Source organism: Callorhinus ursinus, unplaced genomic scaffold (assembly GCF_003265705.2).
Source record: "Callorhinus ursinus isolate GAN/ISIS: 27379988/994484 unplaced genomic scaffold, GSC_fseal_2.0 scaffold49, whole genome shotgun sequence".
NCBI classification, from domain to species: domain Eukaryota; kingdom Metazoa; phylum Chordata; class Mammalia; order Carnivora; family Otariidae; genus Callorhinus; species Callorhinus ursinus.
The window spans coordinates 10115907-10128399 of record NW_027397111.1 but is presented as its reverse complement, the minus strand read 5'-3'; the positions used below and the strand labels follow the sequence as shown (position 1 = coordinate 10128399).

General features: G+C 37.7%; 1 pseudogene; it reads left to right on the top strand.

The window, feature by feature from the left end:
• Positions 1-9737: 9737 nt before the first annotated feature.
• On the top strand, positions 9738-10666 carry LOC112806191 (olfactory receptor 2D3-like; annotated as a pseudogene).
• Positions 10667-12493: the final 1827 nt, after the last annotated feature.

Sequence of the window (12493 nt, the reverse complement as noted above, 5' to 3'; positions counted from 1 at the left end):
TTACCCGACATCAACAGATGAATGGGTAAAGAAGATGTGGTATATATATATATATATATATATACACAATGGGATATTACTCAGCCATCAAAAAGAATGAAGTCTTGCCATTTGCAATGACATGGATGGAGCTATAGAGTATAGTTATGCTAAGTGAAATAAGTCAGTTACGTAAAGATAAATATGTGATTGCACTCATATGTAGAATGTAAGAAACAAAACAAATGAGCATAGGGAAAAAGAGAGAGAGAGGGCGACTGGGTGGCTCAGTTGTTAAGCATCTGCCTTTGGCTCAGGTCATGATCTCAGGGTCCTGGGATCGAGCCCCACATTGGGCTCCCTGCTCGATGGGAAGCCTACTTCTCCCTCTCCCACTCCCCCTGCTTGTGTTCCATCTCTCACTGTGCCTCTGTCAAATAAATAAATAAAATCTTAAAAAGAGAGAGAGAAAGACAGGCAAACCAAGAAAAAGACTCTTTTTTTTATGTTATGTTAATCCCTATACATTATATCATTAGTTTTTTTTATTTTTATTGTTATGTTAATCACCATATATTACATCATTAGTTTCTGATGTAGTGTTCCATGATTCATTGTTTGTATATAACACCCAGTGCTCCATGCAGAACATGCCCTCTTTAATACCAATCACCAGGCTAAAACATCCTCCCACCGCCCTCCCCTCTAGAACCCTCAGTTTGTATTTCAGAGTCCATCATCTCTCATGGTTCGTCTCCCCTTCTGATTTCTCCCTCTTCATTCTTCCCTTCCTGCTATCTTCTTCTTCTTCTTCTTTTTTTAACATACAATGTATTATTTGCTTCAGAGTTACAGATCTGTGATTCAACAGTCTTGCACACTTCACAGTGCTCACCATAGCACATACCCTCCCCAATGTCTATCACCCAGTCACCCCATCTCTCCCACCCCCCACCATTCCAGCAACCCTCCGTTTGTTTCTTGAGATTAAGAATTCCTCATATCAGTGAGGTCATATGATACATGTCTTCCTACGATTGACTTATTTTGCTCAGCCTAATACCCTCCAGTTCCATCCACGGCATTGCAAATGGCAAGATTTCATTCCTTTTGTTGGCTACATTATATTCCATTGTATATATATACCACATCTTCTTTAACCATTCATCTGTCAATGGACACGTTGGCTCTTTCCACAGTTTGGCTATTGTGGACATTGCTGCTATAAACATTGGGGTGCACGTACCCCTTCAGATCCCTACATTTGTATCTTTGGGGTAAATACCCAGTAGTGCAATTGCTGGATCATAGGGTAGCTCTATTTTCAACTTTTTGAAGAACCTCCATACTGTTTTCCAGAGGGATTGCACCGGCTTGCATTCCCACCAACAGTGTAGGAGTGTTCCCCTTTCTCCACATCCCCGCCAACACCTGTCATTTCCTGACTTGTTAATTTTAGCCATTCTGACTGGTGTGAGGTGGTATCTCATTGAGGTTTTGATTTGGATTTCCCTGATGCCAAGCGATGTTGAGCAATTTTTCATGTATCTGTTGGCCGTTTGGATGTCTTCTTTGGAAAAATGTCTGTTCATGTCTTCTGCCCATTTCTTGATTGGATCATTTGTTCTTTGGGTGTTGAGTTTGATAATTTCTTTATAGATTTTGATCCTAGCCCTTTATCTGATATGTCATTTGCAAATATCTTCTCCCATTCTGGCAGTTGTCTTTTGGTTTTGTGGACTGTTTCTTCTGCTGTGCAAAAGCTTTTTATCTTGATGAGGTCCCAATAGTTCATTTCTGCCCTTGCTTCCCTTGCCTTTGGCTGTGTTTCTAGGAATAAGTTGCTGTGGCTGAGGTAGAAGAGGTTGCTGCCTGTGTTCTCCTTTAGGATTTTGATGGACTCCTGTCTCACGTTTAGGTCTTTCAGCCATTTTGAGTCTATTTTTGTGTGCGGTGTAAGGAAATGGTCCAGTTTCATGCTTCTGCATGTAGCTGTCCAATTTTCCCAACACCATTTGTTGAAAAGATTGTCTTTTTTCCATTGCACGTTCTTTCCTGCTTTGTTGAAGATTAGTTGACCATAGAGTTGAGGGTCCATTTCTGGGCTCTCTATTCTGTTCCATTGATCTATGTGCCTGTTTTTGTGCCGGTACCATACTGTCTTAATGATGACAGCTTTGTAATAGAGCTGGAAGTCTGGAATTGTGATGCCGCCAGCTTTGATTCTCTTTTTCAACATTCCTCTGGCTATTTGGGGTCTTTTCTGGTTCCATACAAATTTTAGGATTATTTGTTCCCTTTCTTTGAAAAAAGTGGATGGTATTTTGATAGGGATTGCATTAAATGTGTAGATTGCTCTAGGTACCATTGACATCTTCACAATATTTGTTCTTCCAATCCATGAGCATGGAACGTTTTTCCATTTCTTTGTGTCTTCCTCAATTTCTTTCATGAGTATTTTATAGTTTTCTGAGTACAGATTCTTTGCCTCTTTGGTTCAATTTATTCCTAGGTATCTTATGGTTTTGGGTGCAATTGTAAATGGGATCGACTCCTTAATTTCTCTTTCTTCTGTCTTGTTGGTGTATAGGAATGCCACTGATTTCTGTGCATTGATTTTATATCCTGCTACTTTACTGAATTCCTGTATGAGTTCTAGCAGTTTTGGGGTGGAGTCTTTTGGGTTTTCCACATAAAGTATCATATCATCTGCAAAGACTGAGAGTTTGACTTCTTCTTTGCCGATTTGGATGCCTTTTATTTCTTTTTGTTGTCTGATTGCTGTAGCTAGGACTTCTAATACTATGTTGAATAGCAGTGGGGATAGTGGACATCCCTGCCCTGTTCCTGACCTTAGGGGGAAAGCTCTCAGTTTTTCCCCATTGAGAATGATATTCGCTGTGGGTTTTTCATAGATGGCTTTTATGATATTGAGGTAGGTACCCTCTATCCCTATATTCTGAAGAGTTTTGATCAAGAAAGGATGCTGTACTTTGTCAAATGCTTTTTCTGCATCTGTTGAGAGGATCATATGGTTCTTGTTCTTTCTTTTATTAATGGATTGTATCACATTGATTGATTTACAGATGTTGAACCAACCTTGCAGCCCAGGGATAAATCCCACTTGGTCGTGGTGAATAATCCTTTTAATGTACTGTTGGATCCTAATGGCTAGTATTTTGGTGAGAATGTTTGCATCCATGTTCATCAAGGATATTGGTCTGTAATTCTCCTTTTTGATGGGGTCTTTGGTTTGGGAATCAAGGTAATGGTGGCCTTATAAAATAACTTTTGAAGTTTTCCTTCCGTTTCTATTTTTTGGAACAGTTTCAGAAGGATAGGTATTAATTCTTCTTTAAATGTTTGGTAGAATTCCCCTGGGAAGCCATCTGGCCCTGGGGTTTTGTTTGTTGGGAGATTTTTGATGACTGCTTCAATTTCCTTAATGGTTATAGGTCTGTTCAGGTTTTCTGTTTCTTCCTGGTTCAGTTTTGGTTGTTGATACATCTCTAGGAATGCAATCATTTCTTCCACATTATCTAATTTGCTGGCATAGTGTTGCTCATAATATGTTTTTATAATTGTTTGTATTTCTTTGGTGTTGGTTGTGATCTCTCCTCTTTCATTCATGATTTTGTTGATTTGGGTCATTTCTCTTTTCTTTTAGATAAGTCTGGCTAGGGGTTTATCAATCTTGTTAATTCTTTCAAAGAATCAGCTCCTAGTTTCGTTGATCTGTTCTACTGTTCTTTTGGTTTCTATTTCATTGATTTCTGCACTGATCTTTATTATTTCTCTTCTCCTGCTGGGTTTGGGCTTTATTTGCTGTTCTCTCTCCAGCTCCTTTAGGTGTAGGGTTAGGTTGTGTATTTGAGACCTTTCTTGTTTCTTGGGAAAGGCTTGTATTGCTATATACTTTCCTCTTAGGACTGTCTTTGCCTGTATCCCAAAGATTTTGAACAGTTGTGTTTTCATTTTCATTGGTTTCCATGAATTTTTAAATTCTTTAATTTCCTTGTTGACCCATTCATTTTTTATTAGGATGCTCTTTAGCCTCCATTTATTTGAGTTCTTTCTGACTTTCCTCTTGTGATTGAGTTCTAGTTTCAAAGCACTGTGGTCCGAAAATATGCAGGGAATGATCCCAATATGTTGGTACCGGTTGAGACCTGATTTGTGACCTAGGATGTGATCCATTCTGGAGAATGTTCCATGGGCACTAGAGAAGAATGTGTATTCCGTTGCTTTGGGATGGAATGTTCTGAATATATCTGTGAAGTCCATTTGGTCCAGTGTTTCATTTAAAGTCTTTATTTCCTTGTTGATCTTTTGCTTAGATGATCTGTCCATTTCAATGAGGGGGTGTTAAAATCCCCCAGTATTATTGTATTGCTGTCGATGTGTTACTTTGCTTCTTGTTATTAGTTGCCTTATATAATTGGCTGCTCCCATGTTAGGGGCATAGATAGTTACAATTGTTAGATCTTCTTGTTTGATAGACCCTTTATGTAGGATATAGGGTCCTTCCTCATCTCTTATTACAGTCTTTGGCTTAAAATCTAATTTGTCTGATATAAGGATTGCCACCCCAGCTTTCTTTTGGTGTCCATTAGCATGGTAAATTGTTTTCCACCCCTTCACTTTCAATCTGGGGGTATTTTTGGGTCTAAAATGAGTCTCTTGCAGACAGCATATTGATGGGTCTTGTTTTTTAATCCATACTGATAGCCTGTGTCTTTGGATTGGGGCATTTAGCCCATTTACATTCAGGGTAACTATTGAAAGATGTGAATTTAGTGCCATTGTATTGCCTGTAGGGTGACTGTTACTGTGTATTGTCTGTGTTCCTTTCTGGTCTATGTTGCTTTTAGGGTCTCTCTTTGCTTAGAGGAGCCCTTTCAATATTTCTTTTAGGGCTGGTTTCGTGTTTGCAAATTCCTTTAGTTTTTGTTTGTCCTGGAAGCTTTTTATCTCTCCATCTATTTTCAATAACAGCCTAGCTGGATATAGTATTCTTGGCTGCATATTTTTCTCATTTAAGTGCTCTGAATATATCATGCCAGTCCTTTCTGGCTTGCCAGGTCTCTGTGGATAGATCTGTTGCCAATCTAATGTTTCTACCATTGTAGGTTACATATGTCTTTTCCCGAGCTGCTTTCAGGATTTTCTCTTTGTCTCTGAGACTCGTAAGTTTTACTATTAGATGTCGGGGTGTTGACCTATTTTTATTGATTTTGAGAGGGGTTCTCTGTGTCTCCTGGATTTTGATGCCTGTTTCCTTCCACAAATTCCACCACCCACTTAGCCTCTGGAGTGACGTCCCTCAGCGATCCCTCAGTGGAGCTGACTTCTGAAAGTTCCGATTTTGTGCTCCGTGGCTCTGTCACTTGCCAGAAGCAGCCAACGGAGGCCCCCTCCCCCGCCATCTATCCTCCCAAATATTGCCTCAGATTCACTTCTCTGCACGCATCCTACCTTCCAGAAAGTGGTTGCTTTTCTGTTCAGAGAGTTGTTGCTATTCTTTTCTTCGATTTCCTGTTGAGTTCGTAGGTGTTCAGAATGGTTTGATCCCTATTCAGCTTAATTCCTGGGAACAGACAAAATCCAGGTCTCCTATTCCTACGCTGTCTTGCTCCACCCCCCACCAAAAAGCAGACTCTTAACTATAGAGAACAAACTGATGGTTACCAAAGGGGAAATGGAGGTGGCTCTATGGCGCAATGGATAGCGCATTGGACTTCTACCAAAGGGGAAATGGGTGGGGGGATGGGTTAAATAAGTGATGGGGATTAAGGATTGCACTCATTGTCATAAGCACCCAGTGTTGTATGGAAGTTTTGAAGTAAGGTGTACACCTGAAACTAAGTGTATGTTAACTAACTGGAACTTAAATAAAAAGTTTAAAAAATTAAAGTAATGTGGATTTCTTGAGGAATTTGATTCTAGAGTATGGCACTTGATTACTTGTTGAATAAGTAGAGCAATGAATATGTTGTCAGATTCCTAGTTTCTTTATGGCTAGTGTATTTGGTCTCAGTTTTTTCTTATTCCAAGATGAAAACATATTTCTTTTATTTACTCTTAAATTTTTATAATCTGGATTTTGATATACAGATTATTACTCCATCTTCAATGTATTTTGTCTATAATGTTAGGTAGTGATGTAACTTTTATTTTTATGAAAGAATAGTAAAATAAATTCAGCTATTTATTTAATAATCTTTCCCAAGTGAATTGAAATACCAACATAATTATTTATTATGTTCTCATATCCATTAGTATTACTTATTATCTTAATGAGATTCTTGATTAAGAACCAACCTTGCATTCCTGAAATATAACCCACTTTGTAATGATGTATTATTTTCTTAAGGTGTTATCGATTCCACTCATTAACATTTTTCAACAATAACAATATTTATAATCATTTTCTATAAATTCAGTCTTTATTTTATGGTTTAGGATGGTTTCCTTTTTAAAAAATATGCAAGGGTAGTTAAAGTAAAATTTCTGTAATGGATGGTTTTGTTTTTATTTGGGTGAAGTGGAGAGAGATTGTATGCCATTTGATTTTTAGTTCTCTTTTGTCTTACAAATACCTTAATTTTTCTCCTTTTGCTTCTTTATCCTTTGACTCCCTAATCCCCAAGGTTGCTTCTCTCCTAGAAATAATACCTTTCCAAGACTGTTACTTTGAATCACACACATTCTTAAACTCTTCCTTGTGTTAAGATCCCTGATCTTTCAGGAGGTGTTTTTGTTTTTGTTTTTTTTCAGTGTTCCAGTGCTGAAGAAGGACTTTCTCTTTCATGTGATAATTATAGATCAACCTTGAGCTTTCTATTGGCATCTCTTTTTCTTTTTTTCCACTCAGTTTTCACTGGACTGTTATAGTTTTCTGAAAAGATTTACCTCAGGAATATGAGAGATAGTTTTCTGGGATTTGGTGGGATTTTTTTTCTCCCTAATTCAGGTAATTTAAAGCTTAGGCTTTTAATTATAATTTTAATTATAATTTTCTCTGTCTTTTAATTATAATAAGCTCGTGATTTTTGTGTAGTTTAATTATTTTTATTCCTTTTATTTATTGCCATGGAAAGAAACATTATGAGATTTAAATTTACACAGCCATCATTTAGCTTCCCATTGTCACATTTATTAAATATATAGCTTGATGGGTTTTTTCTTTAATCAATTTTGAAAAATTCTCAACTATTACCTCCTTAAATGTTCCTTTCAACCTATTTTCTCTTTTCTCTCCCTCTGAGACTTCAACTATACTTCAACTATACAACTATACAACTGGGACTTTTTTTCACATATCCCACATGTCTCATTTTTACTTCTTATTTTTTGTCTTTCCATCCTTCAATCTGAATATTTTCTTCTTATCTCTCTTCCTCTTCCCTGGTCCTATCTTTGTCTATGTCTAATATGCTGTTAAATCATCTTTTGTGTTCTCGTTTTAATGATTTTATTTTTTAGAACTAAAAATTCTTTATTTTTTCCTAATGTTTTTTAATCCTCTAATTAAATTCTCTAACTTATTATCTAATAAAAATATTTTTTAACTGACAGTATTTGAAAGATTATATCTGATAACACAAATATTTGGATTTCCCATATTGGCTCATGTTATTTATTGGGCACTGTACCTTTCTCTCTCCCTGTCCCTTACTCTCTTCTTCCCTGACTCACTTCTCCCTCTCCCTTTATGTTCATCTTTTCTTTTAAGAAGTAGTTCTATTTTTATATTTCATTTTGCTTAGTCCAAGACATTGTGCATGGAATCTTAAAAAGCTAATTTGAGGTTCTGAATATGTTACCTTCTCCAAGAGACAACTTATTTCGCTTTTGTCAGAGATCTAGGGAAGGAGAAAATTGTCTTATGCAAATCAGAGATTGTATTGATTAAAGAAGATGGTTTATATATTTCCATTTCACTCCCCATTCTAAAGGTATAGCTCCTTAAGTAATGCTTGCCAGGCACATAGTAAGCACTCAGTAAGTGTTAGTTATTATCATCAGGCATAGCTGGACTCTGTGGTTGAAGAAGGCAGCCTTGCCATATTGCCTTCATCTAGTCTCCATCTCAGGAGACTTTTCTCTCTTAGTATAGGTTCCTGAAAGCAGAGCTTAAGAAAAGAACTTTGGTGCATATAGCTTATTTGACAAGTGATTCCAGGAAGTGGTGTAAGGAAGCAGTAAGAGTAAGACAATATTCAACTAAACACCAATGAAGTTGGATTATTGAAGTTGTTACTGTAGGCCATATCTTCTTTATGGGGGCAATATAGACACCAAAGTTCTTAGAAGAAGAAAGAAATCTTAAATATTGCAATGGTTTATAGTCCTCTAGAGGGCTGCAATATGTAAATCAGTACAGTATATCTGTGCTGTTAAAATTTCGTGGTGATTGATGATTAAGAAAAAAATTCTGAGGGCGCCTGGGTGGCTCAGTTGGTTGAGCGACTGCCTTCGGCTCAGGTCATGATCCTGGAGTCCCGGGATCGAGTCCCACATCGGGCTCCCTGCTCAGCGGGGAGTCTGCTTCTCCCTCTGACCTTCCCCCCTCTCATGTGCTCTCTCTCTCTCATTCTCTCTCTCAAATAAATAAATAAAAAAACCTTTAAAAAAAAAAAAGAAAAAAATTCTGAAAAAACTTCTTAGGGGATATAATAATAATAATAATAGTATTAGTAATAATAATAAACATGGCATAAACAATGGAGGACTTAACTCCATAGAGCTCAACCCATAAGAAGCATAGAGTGCCTCCCAGAAATATCTGGTGCCTTTATTCATCAATTTCCATTGCCCTCTGGTTAAAGATTGCCTCTGGGGCATTAACTTGCCCATACTTCCAACATCTTAGGCAGAATGCCAAAAGACAAGGCAGGAGGTCCTTAAAGTAGAATGTCAGCAGTGCCAAACAACAGAATTGTCCACTACAGCTGAAGCAGAGGTCAGAGGTGAGCTGAGATTAAGTGTTATGGAACTGTAAAATTCACTAATATCCAATTCAGAAGTTCAAGCTCCTGCTTAGTTCTGGCTTTTTTTGTTGATGTTGAACAGGACCATAGACACTCAAGTATCATTATGTCACATTTTTTCATGCTACTTTTCCTCTTTGTCATGTGAAATATTTTTACCAGTGCCAGGATTATGATCCACGGATATAAATTTTTCTTTTCTTCCTTTACCCTGTTTGATTGCTACTTAAGAAGCCTCTTTTAAAAATGCTATGGGAAAAAGCAAGAACTAATAGCTGCAATTTAGCTGTTGATTCTTTAAACCATATTTGAACTTCCTACTCTATGATAAACAAATTCGTCATTGACCTCTGTTTTGATTTTGAATTATAAAAACAAAAGTGGCTTTTATTGACTAAACAAGTTCACCTCATTCTCAGACTGCTAATTCAGGTAAATACAAAATATTTATTGAAAAGAAAAAATTAAATTGAATCAAAGACAATTCCTCTGATAAAACTTCATAGTAATTTAGCAATATGTAAATATGTTGACATCAGGATTATTTGAGAAGCCGTATTGAGTGTGAAACTCAGCCTACCATGTGGATCAAGCAAGGAAAAATGTGCTTAAAAACTATGTAACAACAATATGCATCCTAATGCTAACTGGCACACATACTAGGAAGCATCTGAAAGCCAATAGTCCAACAAGGTACACTCACTATCATTGTGTTGTTTATACAGCTTGTGAAAGCTGAACATTCAGAATGCATGTGTTTTCTTTCTGATGACAGGTAAACAGGAATAAACATCAATGGGAGAAGGAAACCAAACTTCTGTGGCTGAATTTATCTTGCTGGGACTTTCACAGGATCCAAAGATCCAGATCTTGCTGTTCTGTGTTTTCCTGACCATTTACCTTCTCTCTGTTTGGAAACCTGCTTATAATAATCCTTATTCAGACTGACTCCTACTTCACACTCCCATGTACTTCTTCCTCAAAAACTTGTCCTTTGCTGACCTCAGCATTGTTCCTCAGATGTTGATCCACTTCCTTGTAAAAAGGAAAACCATTTCCTTTGCTGGATGCTCACTACAGATACTCTTCCTTCTCACAGGGTGTACAGAGTGTGCACTTCTGGCAGTGATGTCTTATGACCATTCTGTGGCTGTCTGCAAGCCCCTGCATTATTCCACTGTCATGGCCCAGAGGGTTTGTGTCCAGTTGGTCATAGTGTCTTGGATCAGTCAGGCATTTGTATGTTCAGTGAACAGTGCATTTACATTTTGTCTTCCCTACCAGAATGTAATTAATCATTATTTTTGTGAACTTCCTGCACTCCTGAAGCTGGCTTCAGCTGACACATACAAGGCTGAGATGGCCTTCTTTTCAATGGGTGTGATTAGCCTCTTAGCACCTCTCTCTCTCATCTTTGTCTCCTACTGGCATATTATCTCCACAGTGATTCAGATGCAGTCAGGGGAAGGGAGGCCAAGGTCTTCTCTACCTGTGGCTCCCATCTCACTGCTGTGGTTCTCTACTATGGCTCTAGAATATTTGCCTACATGAGACTCAATTCCAAAACAATGAATGAAAAGGATCAGGTCATCTCTGTGTTCTATTCAATTATGACTTCCATGTTGAACCCCATCATTTACAGCCTGAGGGACAAAGATGTGAAGGGGCCTCTCAGGAACCTGGTTAGAAGATAGTCTACCTTCAGAGGCAGTGATTTCTGACATTTTTCTTAAGCACTTGGAAGATTGTGATTGACAACAATAGCTCTACTCTTCTCATCCTTTCTTTCCCTCACTTTATATGCCTCAGTTGATTTTTTTCTCCACAAATATTCATTAAATGCCTACTTTGTGCAAGCACTGTGTCCAGAACATCACAATATAAGTAAACTTTCATGCCTTCCTTAGAAGGTTTCATTACCTCTGGGACAAGAGAGAGCCATGCTCTGTCCTAAGGGGAGTTGCACTCTTTTGTCATCTAATGGTCTCTGCAGTTCTTCCCTTAGGGAAGTATATCAAGGGAAAGTAATTTCACCCTTGAAATATTGGACCAAGAAAAAAAATTTGATTAATCTTCCTGAACATATTTCTAGCATCCCTCACCCACTAAATGAGCTGGGAAGCCCAAGTTGTCAGTCACCTATGGGCTTGTTGAGGTTCTGTTTCCACATTCCTGACTAAATCAACAGTAACTGGTTAAAAAGCCAGCATTCAGTTCAGACATAAGGGTGTCTTCTGGGATCTATGGAATGCTACCCATGGGTGCACTACCTCCAGTTGCCTTATTTCCAATTAAAAGTGATGGAACACTATAGTGTTTCTGTAACTTTCAAGGCTTTGCTATGATGAATTTAACTGCACTGCATCATGACCCTTCCTAAAGCATTCCTTTCTTCTTTCTCTTTTCTCTTTCCTCCATTTTTTGGTGGATGATTTTATGCATAGCACCTGCAAGTATGAAAGAGCATGAAAGTATGTACAATTGTCTGTGTGTTTTTATGTGTGTCTGTTGTCTGTGACAAGTAAGCTTGACCATGTAGAATTCTCTACCAATAGTATTGAATCCGATTCCTTCTCCCCCCCTTTACTAAGTACTACTTTATCTCAGGCCAGTTTCATGTGTCATCTAATTGTTTCTCATACCCTCATCTTTTTTTTTAGTATTTTTTTATTATTAACATATAATGTCTTATTTGTTTCAGGGGTATAGGTCTGTGATTCATCAGTCTTACACAACACACAGTGCTCACCACAACACATACCCTCTCCAATGTCCATCACCCAGCCACCCCATCTCCCCACCCCAGTTTGTTTCCTGAGATTGAGTCTCTTATGGTTTGTCTCCCTCTCTGGTTTTGTCTTGTTTCATTTTTTCCTTTCTTCCCTTATGATCCTCTGCCTTGTTTCTCAAACTCCATATATCAATGAGATCATATGATAATTGTATTTCTCTGGTTGACTTATTTCACTTAGCATAATACCCTCTAGTTCCATCCACATTGTTGCAAATGGCAAGGTTTCATTTTTCAATGGCTGTGTAATATTCCATTATACAAACACACACACACACACACACACAACATCTTCTTTATCCATTTATCTGTCGATGGACATCTGGGCTCTTTCCACAGTTTGGCTATTGTGGACCTTGCTGCTATAAACATTGGGGTGTAGGTGCCCCTTCAGATCACTACACATACCCTCCTCATCTTTGTAGCTGTCTGCAATCTCTCATACTAAATAGTGTGAGAGTGCTTTCAAATTTATCATTCTTTGTTTTGGAGGGAGTACAGAGGACAGGTGAATTCAACCTCAGAAAATAAAATTAAATGTTTCTTTTTCTGATTATGGAAGGAGTAATGTGAGAAGTATTAAAAAAAATAAAATCAAATATGATTCCCCCTCCAGGAATAGGCCCTGCCAACATTTCAATTTTATCCTTTCAGAATTCTTTCCTTCCTTCCTTCTCTTTTTCTTTCTTTCTTTCTTTCTTTCTTTCTTTCTTTCTTTCTTTCTTTCTTT